This window comes from Brachycentrus maculatus, unplaced genomic scaffold (assembly GCF_059751285.1).
Source record: "Brachycentrus maculatus isolate JH-2025_06_01 unplaced genomic scaffold, ASM5975128v1 h1tg000513l, whole genome shotgun sequence".
In the NCBI taxonomy this organism is placed as follows: Eukaryota; Metazoa; Arthropoda; class Insecta; order Trichoptera; family Brachycentridae; genus Brachycentrus; species Brachycentrus maculatus.
In genome coordinates this window covers 759,550-774,971 of record NW_028281259.1, presented here as the reverse complement: position 1 = coordinate 774,971, position 15,422 = coordinate 759,550, and the positions used below count along the sequence as shown (strand labels likewise).

The 15,422-nt window shown below is 35.9% G+C and overlaps 1 protein-coding gene across 2 annotated transcripts in view; it reads right to left on the bottom strand.

The window, feature by feature from the left end:
• The window catches only part of LOC148301842 (uncharacterized), a 68,273-nt gene that overhangs the window by 31,116 nt on the left and 21,735 nt on the right, over positions 1-15,422 (bottom strand). The window lies entirely within an intron of this gene.

Here is a 15,422-nt window from a genome sequence, read left to right as displayed (position 1 = left end):
ATGTATGGTATAGATGGGCTGTCCAAACTCAAAACACGGTAAGGGACATTTTTTGTAGTACGTTTTTTTGCATTTTTGGACTAAGTAGATTCATGGACTTAGTCCAAAAATGCAAAAAAAAACGTACTACAAAAAGGCTCTTACTTTGGACAGCCGAGATGTCAAAATTGATATAAGGAAAGGGTGAAAGGCTTATATGAGGATTATCCACCAAATTATGGAACGTATTTCACAAATATTTTTTTACCCATTCAATTATGACCAAGGAAGATTATCAAATTGTGAATTGATAATTGACCCCTTTACGATAATTTGATTTTTATAGTCAATTTAATTATGATTACTCTAAGCTTTGCGTTTGATTAGTTTCTGGTTGCGTCAACGTATATGTGAGATAAAATATGTGTCGCCTACTTTCAAAATCAGCCAGACCCAATTTTATAAAATTTTAAAATAAATACTCTATCGGAATGCCAAATGTAGGTTTTATTGTTTAGAATATTTAAACTAACTAACTAACTAACCACCACGCCGCTTCCCCGCAGGGGTAGGCAGAGAGAATAGAGCGCCACACCACTCAGTCCTTGCAAACATTCTTCGCCTCTTCCACGTTTATGCATCTCCTCATACATACCCGCCGATTGTTACGACTCCTGACCTGACCACTTTCAAGTATTTGGCATACCTGATCGTGCCATGTTTTTCTCGGTCTTCCTCTGCTTCTTCTCCCACTAACATTCACCTCATAAATTTGTTTTACGGTTCTTTCCTCACTCATTCGTTCTACATGTATAAACCATCTCAACACACCTTTCTTAATGTTATCGATAATGCTTATCTCAGCTTTGCATTCCTTCCTTATTTCACTATTCGCACATCTATCATACATCGTTTTGTCGCACATTCTTCTGAGAGATGGCATTTCGACTGCATTCAGTCTACTTTCATCCTTCGTTTGCCAACTCCATGTTTCACTTCCATACATTAGAGTTGGAACCAGGAATTAAAATATTTATATACTTAAAAACCGTGCTAAAAATACTTTAAAACAGCGTTGTATTTCAAATTACGCTATATTCATGGAACTTGCCCTGTGACCCATATCGGCCAATCAGAGAGCGGGGATAGGTCAAAAATTAAGAAGACGTCACTATCGGTTTGTGTCTCTTGTATTTTTTTTAAATACTGAAGAAAAGTCTACAAAAATGTTGAAATTCTCTATTTCATAATATTTTATCTAAAGATAGACAAAAATTTTACCCGGAGAATTTTACATTTTTGGGAAAATCGACTTAAATGGATCTGGCGGATTTTGAAAGTAGGCGGCACATATATATTATGGTACGGTGCCTATTCTCGAGACACACATGGGCATTCGAGAATCGTCTTTTTCATGAAACACGGAAATTTTCCCAATTTTACCAATGGGTGAAGAACTATTTCAAATACATGTATACAGTGTTTGAAAATGATACGGAATGCATCGAAACATGTCGCTCACTCCTTTTAACATCGTCATAAATCAAAAATCTTGATTTTTCGATCGTTTTTAAAGTTTAAGAATATAATAAAATGTACAAAAAAATAGATATCAAGCCATATACGGGGCTGACGACCATAAATCCCTAGACTTCCATATTCTTCTTCATCTTTGATGAGATGTCAAAAAAATAATATAAAAATAACTCATGTAATTGGAGATAATCCAGATTTTGTGAACAAGTATTTGGACACACTCAAAATGTTGTAAATATCAAGCCACTTATTGAACTTTTTACTGTGAAATAGATCTTTTTAGGTAAAACCTGAAGGTTTTTTCCCCATTGGAAAATTATGTATATTATTTTGAGAAATAAAAAGACTTTGTTATTTGATCCACTCACATTTTTATTTAACCAACTAGTTTCGGCAACAACCTGTTGCCCTCTTCAGGGTTAATAGATTAAATTAAACCCTGAAGAGGGCAACAGGTTGTTGCCAAAACAGTTGGTTAAATAAAAATATGAGTGGATCAAAAAACAGTCTTTTTATTTCTCAAAAGAATATATCACTATGATCCACAAAGTTAAAACTTTCAATATTCAAAACATAATAAGTATTTAGTATTTTAAAAAAATTAATTAAACAATACCTTTTCTCCAAAATACAAAACTACACTTTCTGCCCTGTAGCGGGTAAATATTTAGTTAAAAATTTACGCTGAGATTTCAAAAATTACCTTTAATTTTTATTTGGTCCCACTCAAAGTGTTGTATTTAAACATAACTGTCTGAATACATAATTTGGTATATTTTTATATGTTGCAATAAGTGGCAATTATTCAGCTAGTGAAAAATCATCTCGCCGCTCTAATCGCTTATAAAGTAATGAATAAAAAACTGTTTTTATTTTTATAACCTCAGGCCATCAAATCATGGCGGAATTGACGGTGAATCACATGGCTCCCTTCGATTGCGCAATCCCATCAAATAGCCCGTCTTGCGTCATACATACCACGAGGTTTCCAAACTTTGTTATACACTGTACTGTAACTGGCAGAAGAAGGATGAAAGTAGACTGAATGCAGTCGGAATGCCATCTCTCAGTGCGGCAAGACCATGCATGGTAGATGTTCCAATGGTGATATAAGGAAAGGGTGCAAGGCTGAGATGAGCACTATCCAGCAAACTAAGGAAGGCGGGTTGGGATGGTTTGGGAAGGATGAGAGTAGACTGGATGCAGTCGGGATGCCATCTCTCAGTGCGGCAAGACCATGCATGGTAGATGTTCCAATGGTGATATAAGGAAAGGGTGCAAGGCTGAGATGAGCACTATCCAGCAAACTAAGGAAGGCGGGTTGGGATGGTTTGGGAAGGATGAGAGTAGACTGGATGCAGTCGGGATGTCATCTCTCAGTGCGGCAAGACCATGCATGGTAGATGGTCCAATGGTGATATAAGGAAAGGGTGCAAGGCTGAGATGAGCACTATCCAGCAAACTAAGGAAGGCGGGTTGGGATGGTTTGGGAAGGATGAGAGTAGACTGGATGGAGTCGAGATGCCATCTCTCAGTGCGGCAAGACCATGCATGGTAGATGTTCCAGTGGTGATATAAGGAAAGGGTGCAAGGCTGAGATGAGCACTATCCAGCAAACTAAGGAAGGTGGGTTGGGATGGTTTGGGAAGGATGAGAGTAGACTGGATGGAGTCGAGTGGAGTCGGGGCAGTGCCCTATGCACCATTGAATGCCGATGAGGGTGAGAAGAAGAAAAGGAATAAAAAACTGAGCGGAGCCTTCAAACATACGAGATGTGAATTATTATCTGACTCTCCCTATTACTTTAAAAAACACAAATTCGTGAATACCGGTTTCGGAATAATCATTCCATCATCAGGTCTTTAAAATGAAATTGCTTCGGTCTGACATTTGTGCAAAATTAAATTTTTATGGAGACGAAGAAGACAAACTTATCATAATGGGAATATTTTTAAAAGTAGACTCTAAGTTCAATTTTAGTCAATTATTGATCTATGTAAAAATTTCAATTCTGTGTAAACGTCAGACCGTGATAATTTTATTTTTATAACCTGATGACGGAATGATTGTTCCGAAACCGGTAATCGCGAATTAGTGTTCATCAAATTGGTATTACATAAAGTGAAGGATGAATGGTAACGAGGGCGCTATATTACCATACCACAAAGTTAACAATGTTTTTAATATACATAGTAAATTATTATCTCATTTGTTTACTTGCTATGAGAACATCACATACGGAAATACATTTTTTTCAAGCTTATATGGAAATGAATCACGTCATAACATGCTTAATAAATCTATAAATATAGCCCAGAGACTCTCAAACTTTTTTGACTAGAGAACCTTTTTGAAACATTCGAAATTTTTTACAGTTTTTTTGGCATCTCAACATACATGGAGAATAATATGGAAGTCTGGGCATTAACGAGGCTTGCGACCGTCATAGGCTGGTTTAAGTGATCACTTTATACACGTGTAACATTCACTACTCTAAGGGTTTTATATATTATTATATTTGTTAGTAAAATACAACTTAGTTAACTCAAAAATCTGTGTTTGATTTAAAATTAATACATAAAATTTAGCTGTTAACCCAAATAAATCGATAAATAAGATCTATCTATATCGCTCACTCCTTTCAAAAAAGTCTTAAATCAAAAAACTTGATTTTTCAGGGGAACGTTTTTAAAGATTTTTAATCTAATACAATATATTCAAAATAAATATCAAGCCACTTATTGAACTTTTTACTGTGCAACAGATCTTTTTAGATAAAACCTGAAGGTTTTTTCTCCTTTTGAAAAATAGCTTGTATATTTAAAAAAAATATATTAAAACATCACTTTCTGCCCTGTAGCGGGTAAATATTAATTTTTAATTAATGTTTTACTTAGTAAATACCACTATTTCTTAAAATCTACTGTGACACGTGTTTCGGTATTTGAAAATGATGCGGAATGCATCGAAACACGTGTCACAGTAGATTTTAAGAAATAGTGGTATTTACTTAGTAAAACATTAATTAAAAATGGATAGATTTTACCACAAAGTGACTGCCGAATCAATTAATGGTAAATATTAAGTTAAAAATATGCCTCTTTTGCTGGGATATAGAACATTTTCAGGGGTTTCTGAAAATATGCACAACTGAAAATTGACGATTTTTGATTTATGACGTTCTTGAAAGGATATATATGATCTCGCGAAACACCCTTTGAAAACCGCTGAATATCACAATACAATAATGATGTTTCCCAGGATTACATATATTACTATGCGAAAATGATTTACTACAAGCGTTTAAGTAATTATTTAAGTATATATTTGAATCACGTACGATCGCTTATTATAATGCAATTAACTGTGTGTCATTATCAACTCAATGTCGAGATTTAAATAGTTTTTTCGACGTGAACCCTTCCCTCCCGGTGTAAAAATAAAAACGCGCGTTCCGGTGTTGGGTAGTCACTACACAATAAAAAAAAATTGCGATTTTAAATCGGTAAAATACGGACATTCATAGCTAATCCCCTTAATTAATTATAAATGTAATAAAAAAATATAATAATTAAGATTTATTAGCTGGAAACATTAAAAAACCATCTGGCAACGCTCACGGAACAAGCATAGGTCCACTCTTGTTGGAAGCCTAGGAGCTACTGCCGCTAGCCAGAGAACATTGAGCTGTGAGCTTCTCATGAGCTGTGACCACAACCCGACATGCATTATAGGAGTTATTTTTTTTTACATGTCAAAAAAATTTATATAATTATAATAAAACCCTTATCCGCACCCGAATGGTGCATAGGGCACTGCGTCATATAAACGCAGTGTTATCTTGATCGTTTTTACACATGAAGGAAAGGTGATCAGCCCTACGCTTCAGGTACCAGTCCAGGGTAATATTGAATAAATATTACAGTGAAAAAATCACTTATATTTATTTTACTCCCCTTGGGAATCGAACCCGGGACCTCCAGAACGGTAGCCGAGCGTGCTGACCATTACACTACGGAGGTGGACAATAAATAAAAACAAATAAATAATACTTGATAAATTAAATAAATAAATAAAAATAATTAAAACTCCTACAATCGGAGATAAACCAGATTTGTGAACAAGTATTTGGACACACTCAAAATGTTTTTAAAGTCAAAAAATATAATACAATGAATTAAAAATAAATATCAAGCCACTTATTGAACTTTTTACTGTGCAACAGATCTTTTTAGGTAAAACCTGAAGGTTTTTTCTCCATTTGAAAAATATTTAGTATATTTAAAAAAATAATCAAACAATACCTTTTCTTCGAAATGCAAAAACAATACTTTCTGCCCTGTAGCGGGTAAATATTAAGTTAAAAATTTGCCTTTTTTGCTGGGATATAGTTCATTTTCTGGGCATTTCGAAAACATGCACAACTGAAAATTGTCGATTTTTGAAATATGACGTTCTTGAAAGGAGTAAGCGAAATATAAAATTGTTCTATAAATAAGGAGAGGGGAAAGTTAGGGGGAGGGGGTTAGTCAAGGGGCGGAGTTTGAAAACAAAGGAAAAATGGAAAGCAAAGGTGAAGAATTTTGAAACAATATATTATTTAATAAATTATTATTAGAATTTAGATTTTTTTATTTCTAAATTTTCTAAATAATTCATAATTTGGCCTTTATGTGGAACATATAGTCTTCAATAAAAGTGGTTTAAAACAATTTTTTTAAAACATTCCGAAAACATGCACAGCTGAAAATCTACGATTTTTCTTTTATGACGTTCTTGAAAGGAGTGAGCGATATATAAGTGTATATACTATAATAAGACATACACATACATGTTTGAGTGTGGTAAGCATATTCTCTCGCAACCGGATATGGTTTGATAAATAACCACCATTATAGGAGTATAAAAGTCAACGTTACATAATTATTTTATATTAAAAAAACTTATCTTTAATATGCACAGGCATGGCGCTATTCTCGCAACATTAAAAAATTATGGTTTTTGAAAGAGAAGAATGCAGTTCTGAATGTGAAATGTTGGTAAATGGAGAGATTTTGGAACAGGTAGGTATTTGGGTAGTATGTTTTCTAGGGATGGAAAGATTGATAAAGACATAGAAAGGAGAGTGAATGCTGGGAACAAAGTGAATGGTGGACTGAAATCAGTTATAGCAAATAAAAACCTATCAGCGGAAGCTTAACTGGCAGTGCACAACGGAGTCTTGGTTCCAACTCTAATGTATGGAAGTGAAACATGGAGTTGGCAAACGAAGGATGAAAGAAGACTGAATGCAGTCGAAATGCGATCTCTCAGAAGAATGTGCGACAAAACGATGTATGATAGATGTGCGAATAGTGAAATATGGAAGGAATGCAAAGCTGAGATAAGCATTATCGATAAAATTAAGAGAGGTGTGTTGAGATGGTTTGGACATGTAGAACGAATGAGTGAGGAAAGAACGGTAAAACAAATTTATGAGGCGAATGTAAGTGGGAAAAGAAGCAGAGGAAGACCGAGAAAAACATGGCACGATCAGGTATGCCAAATACTTGAAAGTGGTCAGGTTAGGAGTCGTAACAATCGGCGGGTATGTATGAGGAGATGCATGAACGTGGAAGAGGCGAAGAATGTTTGCAAGGACAGAGTGGTGTGGCGCTCTATTCTCTCTGCCTACCCCTGCGGGGAAGCGGCGTGATGGTTAGTTAGTTAATTTTTTTTTTAAATAAGTTAGACTTCATTTTTTTTTTGGCATCTCAATAAAGATGAAGAAGATAATACTATCGGAGATAATTCAGATATGTGAGCAAGTATTTGAAAAATGTTTGTATTTTTCAATTCAAACCCTTATCCGCACCCCAATGGTGCACAGGGCACTGCATTATATAAACGCAGTGTTATCTTGCTCGTTAACACACGAAGGAAAGGTGATCAGCCCTCCGCTTCAGGTCCAGGGTAATATGGAATAAATATTAGATTGAAAAAATAACTTGTATTTATTTGACCCCCCCCCTGGGAATCGAACCCGGGACCTCCGGAACGATAGCCGAGCGTGCTGACCATTACACTACGGAGGCGGTATTTTTAAGTGAGGACAAATTCATGTTATTTGTATTTTTAGAGAGGACATTACTGTAAATTTAAAAATGTTTTTTTTAACGATGAAATAAAGACATATGTATATAAATAACGACAGCTGGAGACCTTCATATTAAAGGGAGTTAATATATTTTAAATAATATAAGAAAAAATAATTCGTTTTTAGAGGTTGAAGGTTGATGGACGACTTCATAAAGCACAGTTGACTCATTTCTATACAGCATCAACACGGTTCTGAGAATTTGTGTTTAATTTATATTTCTACGAGTATCTGGTTCACCTTAGTAACAAGGAAGTGTTGAATTTAAAGATCAAATCATTCTTGGCTTCATACCGACTTATCTTTTTTGTAAACTATCGGGATCAGCTCTCCTCGTCCTCAGGTTGTAGGTCCTTCTGTCATGGACAACGTCACCTAGGCCATGGCTTCCAATCATGTTATCTTTCTGCAGCATCCACGAATTCTTTGATCTTCCTCTAGATGTCTTTCGAGGAAGATCCATGGCGATTGCCTGGTTCACAAAGTGATCAGGTTCTCTGCGTCTTATGTGCCCATACCACCTACAATTGCTTTTCCTCTACCTTACTTTTGATGCCTGTTACGCCTGGCTTCCAGAAATGTGTGAAGTCTTTATTTTGTCTCTTAAGGGAAAATCCTTGTAGGTCCTTCTGTCATGGACATCGTCACCTAGGCCATGCCTCCGAATCATGTTACCTTTCTGCAGCATCCATGAATACTTTGATCTTCCTCTAGATGTCTTTCGAGGAAGATCCATAGTGATGGTTCACAAAATGAATAGGTTATGAATAGTCAAAATTGCCTTTCCTCTACCTTACTATTGATGCCTGTTACACCAAGGCTTCCAGAAATGCGTGAAGTCTTTATTTTGTCTCTTAAGGGAAAACCCTTGTACGTCCTTCTGTCATGGACAACGTCACCTAGGCCATGGCTTCGAATCATGTTATCTTTCTGCAGCATCCATGAATACTTTGATCTTTCTCTAGATGTCTTTCGAGGAAGATCCATAGTGATGGTTCACAAAATGAATAGGTTATGAATAGTCAAAATTGCCTTTCCTCTACCTTACTATTGATGCCTGTTACACCAAGGCTTCCAGAAATGCGTGAAGTCTTTATTTTGTCTCTTAAGGGAAAATCCTTGTAGGTCCTTCTGTCATGGACAACGTCACCTAGGCCATGGCTTCGAATCATGTTATCTTTCAGCAGCATCCATGAATTATTTGATCTTTCTCTAAATGTCTTTTGAGGAAGATCCATTGCGATTGCCTGGTTCACAAAATGAACAGGTTTTGAATCATCCAAATTGCCTTTCCTCTACCTTACTATTGATGCCTGTTACACCAAGGCTTCCAGAAATGCGTGAAGTCTTTATTTTGCCTCTTAAGGGAAAATCCTTGTAGGTCCTTCTGTCATAGACATCGTCACCTAGGCCATGCCTTCGAATCATGTTATTTTTCAGCAGCATCCGTGAATTCTTCGGTCTTCCTCTAGATGTCTTTTCTATATGCTTATAGGGTTTATACTGTTTTCATCTTCATTTTGCCTACTTCATGATTCGCTCCCATGCATCAGTGTAGGTTCTAGCACTACGCTGTGAACTTCCAGTTTAGCTTTTATGGACATAGTTTTATTTGCAATCGGTCGGTTGAAAGCACCATTTATTCTATTCACTGCATCCATTTTCCTCTCAATATCTTAATATAAGTGTGTGTATGTATATATGTGTATGTATGTATGTGTTATACCTATCTATACCTGTATAAATAAACCTATGTCCAAATCGACTGAATTCAACTCAACCGTAGATGATGCCGAGAACTCGCATGTGAAAGAATGTGTCAATGGATCTTTGTCAGACGGGAGGAATATCTAATTTAACATACCCAACCTATAAAGGATTGTATTAGACTCGTTTATAACAGCCGATAAAATCAATACTTTCATTCATCATTTTTTTTTGGAAAATTCGCCTTCGAAAAAACGTTATTTTCGTAAGTTGGCAATGAATGACGTCACAGAAACGTTGGAATTATTTTAATATTGGTTACATTACTAAATTATTGGCGGCTCTGTTTGTTGATGTCTAAGGTGTGACGGTCGTCAGCCCCGTAAATGTCCAGACTTCCATATCATTGATGATTTGTCAAAAAATAAAATAAAATTAATATCCATGTTTAAATGGGCGTAATTATTAAAAAGCGCACAACTCCGTGTGTTTTGACATGTGCGCTAGGGTCTGATAGACGCACAATGTAACGTAAGTGGCACAAATTGAATGTTGAATGACCCGATGACATTAGCGGTTTGGGCGCAATTAGCGCTAACCCTCGACCTCTGGACCGCTGAGAAACGGGTACACCGACGTGACGACACTTTAGCTGAGATTTTTCATCGACATCTCAGCATAGATGAAGAAGAATACGTAGCCTGAAGCGAGGGATATATATTTTTTTACATAATATAAGAATTTGGCTTATGGCCGTTCTAGACTGGTTAAAGTGATCACTTACCCTCTTGTAACATTCACCAATTTTACCCATGATTGACAAACACACCACTCAAATTCTTGGAAGTTCTATATATATGAACCAATTTTGAATCATTATTCTTGAATCACTAGAACTTCACTAGAGGCATCTATTGGTGAGATGAAAAGAAGCTTTTTATTGAGCAGAAACTCTTTTATTAGCTTGAAGCTTTAAAATGAAAATGATATTTTTTTGCATTTCCCATGTGTGTGATTATAATTCAGAATGCGGACCTCACATACTAATGGTTTTCTCCACTGAAGAGTTATTTTAACATGTACACATCTTATAGCAGGCCATAAGCCCTGTAAATACCCAGACATCCATATTCTTCTTCATATCACTTGAGATGTCAAAATTTAAACTCATTTTATTTTAATTTAGTCGAAATAATCGGCTGTATGTATGAAGAGATGCATATATGTGGAACGAAGATTGTTTGCAAAGACAGATTGTTTGCAGTATGGCGTTCTACTCCCTCTGCCTACCTTCAGCGTAGAGTACTCGGGCCGTTGTATGAGGGTAGATAAATAGCGAATAATGGGTATTATATTACAAGGCGGCGTGGAAGGTAAACGCAGCGTAGGAAGAAGGCGTATATCCTGGCTCGGCAACTCGAGAGAGTGTCTTCTCTATAGCACTGAGTCCCTACTTAGAGCGGCTGCAGACAAGCTGCAAATTGCCACGATGATTGCCAACCTTCATCGTGGAGTAACACCATAAGATAAACGACAATTTACTTTAATTTTAAGCACCATAAGATATCGACTCTTATTATCATACAGGATGACAAAGCTATCTTAAAAGCATTTTGATTGTTTTTCTAAATGACATATTAAAATTTTACGACGATCGCTTGCAATCTTTGTTTTATTAAACCTCTTTTGCTTGGCCTATTCGAATAATACGAAGACTGACGTCATGAAGTTTTTGAGGTATCTCTACATGAGAGAGTACGGCTATTATCCTCGGCTCTACCCGACCCAGTTTCTCCAGGGTATGCTTGGCTACAATAGTTTAGAAACTAGAAGGAATGTGTATTTATTACGCATTTTTATCGATTGTTGCGCGGTATGATCGATAATCCTGAAATTATCCGGAGCATTGGTCTGTATGTTCCCGATAGTTACCTAAGACAGCGTCGGTATGGATTGTTTCACATTCCTATACACAGGACCAACCTGCCGATGGTTATGCCTGTAGGAAGAGCTACCGCTATGTTGAACAATATCACATTGGATATTGATCTGTTCCATGTGTCCGAAGGAGTTTTCCGAAGCGGGATTCTTTTACACCTTTAAGTCTTCTTGCTTGCTTTTACTTTTAATATATACGCCTTGAATATTGTTTGTTATGTATATATTATTTTTTTATTGAATAAATTGAATTGAATTGAATAAATTGAATCAAAATTGGTTTTATTTAAATGTAACATGTCTGGGTCTCCTTCGAGGTATTCGCCTCCCCGACGCACACACTTGACTCAATTGTGTTACCACTTTTGGGAACAGTTCTTGAACGCTTTTTTTGTGATGTACTTCAGCTCTTGCCTTAATCTCTAGAATCGTCTCAAGTCTTCATCATTTCAGATGTCTTTTGAGTTTGGGAAACAAGAAAAAGTCAGAAAGAGCTATATCAGGTGAGTAGAATGGGTGGAAAAGAAGTTTGACCAAAATCTCACGAGTTCTGAAATCTGAATAGGCTGGAGTGTTGATGTTTCATCAGCTTCAGCCCATTAAAAAAACTCATCAGTTTTTGGTCAAACGCTCAATCACTGTTGTTCCCTAAATGTGTCCTACATTAAAATTCAACTAAATCACTAACTAACTAGCCAACCATCATGCCGCTTCCTCGCAAGTGTAGGCAGAGAGAATACTACGCCACACCACTCTGTCTTTGCAAACATGCTTCGCCTTTTCCATGTTCATGCATCTCCTCATATATACCCGCCGATTACTAGGACTCCTAACCTGACCACTTTCAAGTATTTGGCATACCTGATGGTGCCATGTTTTTCTCGGTCTTCCTCGGCTTATTTTTCCAATTACATTCGCCTCATAAATTTGATGTACCGTTCTTTACTCACTCCTTCGTTCCACATTTCCAAACCATCTCAACGCACCTTTCTTAATTTTATCGATAATGATTATTTCAGCTTTGCATTCCTTCCTTATTTAACTATTCGAATATCTATCATACATGGTCTTGCCGCACTGAGAGATGGCATTCCGACTGCATTCAGTCTACTTTCATCCTTCGTTTGCCAACTCCATGTTTCACTTCCATACATTAGAGTTGGAACCAGGACTCCGTTGTGCACTGCCAGTTTAGCTTCCGCTGATAGGTTTTTATTTGCTTTAACTGATTTTAGTGCACCATTCACTTTGTTCCCAGCATTCACTCTCCTTTCTATGTCTTTATCAATCTTTCCATCCCTAGAAAACATACTACCTAAATACACGAAATCATCTACCACTGGTATATATAGGTTACGCTGATAGGAAATTCAACAAAGACTTCTTTTTGTTTCCCGAACTCAAAAGACCTTTAAAAGAAAGAAGGTTTGAGACTATTCCCGAAAAGAAGGCAGGAGCTGAAAGTCATCACAAAAGAAGCGTTCCAGGACTGTTCCCAAAAGTGGAAACAACGTTGGGATAAGAGTGTGCGTCGGGGAGGTGACTACTTTGAAGGAAACCCAGACATATAACTCCTAAATAAAGTAAACATTGTTTTATAACGTAAGTCCACATAAATAAGGATTAAGGGCCACCAGGATAAGAGAAATATGAGAGATGGAAGATGTCGATAGGTGGGGAAGGCAACGAAGGAGACAATGGTATGCACATGCGAGGAGAATAGAACCAGCCAGACTCCCAAACCCAAGGTAAACGACTCCTGGGCAGAGCACCAAAGAGATGCATTAACAGCTGGGAATCGACATCGCACGAGGCTAATCCCTCTTTAAAACAGGCCACAAGGCCTACACCAAGAAGAAGTAGAAGAAATCTTAGTATTAATTGAATAGCCCTCGTATTAAGAATAGGCGGATTTAGAATTTTGATCCTTATCAAATGCCGAACTCCGCAAATTAATTAAAATTCATTAAATGCTAATTTAAAACTGATTCGTTAATTTAACGTTCAACAATTAAAATTATTTAAAATCTGATCGCTTATCTGTGTCTCTTTCACACATACATTTGATGTATAACATTTCGAGAGTGTCCAAATACTTGTCACAAATCTGGATTATCTCCAATTATAGGAGTTATTTTTCAAATTATTTTCGTGCCACAAAAAGGTGCCTCTAGTCAAATTCTAGTGATTCACGCTCTATGTTACGACAACGATCGCCATCTCAAAATAGGTGAAGAAGAAAATGGAAGAACCCATCATTGAAAACCACACTACTCAAATTCTTGGAAGTTCTATATTTTTGGTTCAATATCGAAACATAGTGCTTGAATCATTAGACATTCACTAGAGACATCTATTGGTGAGACGAAAAGAAGCTTTTTATTGAGTAAAAACTCTTTTATTAAGCATTTGAATCCATTGAAAGTAAATAAATGAACTGGTCAAATTATAAGCTTAAATAATAAAATGAAAAATACTTTTTTCTTGCGTTTCTCATGTACATATGTAGTGTATATATAAACATTCAGGTTGTACCTAAAAAGATCTGTTGCACAGTAAAAAGTTCCATAATTGGCTTGATATATATTTTTAATACATTTCATTATATTTTTAAGCTTTGAAAACAAAATCAAGTTTTTTGATATATGACGTTGTTGAAAGGAGTGAGCGATGTGTGAGGAGATGTGCGAGTATGTCTTCCACATTGAAGAAGCAAAGATTATGTGCAAAGACAGATTGCTGTAGCGTTCTATACTCTCTGCCTACCCCTTCAAGCGGCGTGATGGATAGTTAGTTGGTTAGTGTTTTAAATTTGAATCATCGTGTTTTTCCACAAAATTAATGCCAAATCGAGAAATAAAACAGTCATATGACTCATTTTCGTTATGAGAATTGATTATAAATAGTCATAAAACACAGCTAACATTTCATACACTGATGTGTTTTTTATTTATTATTGAATTCGCGTAAATTCAATTCACCTTTCGGCATAACGTGACCTCAGTTCTGGGTTCAGAAGTCAAAAGGAGCAACGCCAAAAACATCGTTATGAAAACACTGTGAAAAAATATCGATTCAATGTTATCCAATATACCATCACGGCTAGCAGAGGTTCTCAAATGTTTTCGAGGTAAACACCTTTTAACCTTAGATTACTAAACTTTCGTACGAAAGACGTTGTTACTAAATAATCGCAAAAAAATATAATAATAATAATAAAACTCCCTTACCGCACCCCAATGGTGCATAGGGCACTGTTTCATTTATATATACTCGATCGATTACACATGAAGGAAAGGTGATCTGCCCTCCACTTGGCCAGGTACCAGTCCACTGTAATATTGAATAAATATTACAGTGAAAAAATCACTTATATTTATTAAACCCCCCTAGGAATCGAACCCGGGACCTCCTGAACGGTAGCCGAGCATGCTGACCATTACACTACGGAGGCGGAAAAAATACGACAGAATAATTAAAAGGTAATTGATACGATAGTCATTTATTATTTTTATTTTAGAAATAATAGTAAAATTTCTTGGATCTTTAACTGAACACCTAATTAGCACCAACAACACACCCAGCAACAACAGAGAACATAATAAAAATGAAATATAGCTCACCCCTTTCAACAACGTCACACATCAAAATTCGTCAATTTTCAGTTGTGCATGTTTTCGGAATGTCCAAAAAATGTATTGTATCCCAGCAAAAGAGGCATATTTTAACTTAATATTTACCCGCTACAGGGCAGAAAGTGTTGTTTTTGCATTTTGAAGAAAAGGTATTGTTTAATTATTTTTTTAAATATACTCAATATTTTTCAAAAGAAAAACCTTCATGTTTTACCTAAAAAGATCTGTTGCACAGTAAAAAGTTCAAAATGTGGCTAAATATTTATTTTTAATACATTGTATTAAATTTTTAAACTTTAAAAACGATCTCCTGAAAAATCTTTTTTTTTTATTTATGACGTTCTTGAAAGGAGTGAGCGATTTGTTTGCTTAATCATTTCCACCATAATGTTTTCCCCAATTCGTTCACAGTAAAGCGCCCTTGAGGTAGTATACGAAAATGTTTCTATATAAATTATCATTTTTTATTTAATTTTTTTTTTTAATTTTCA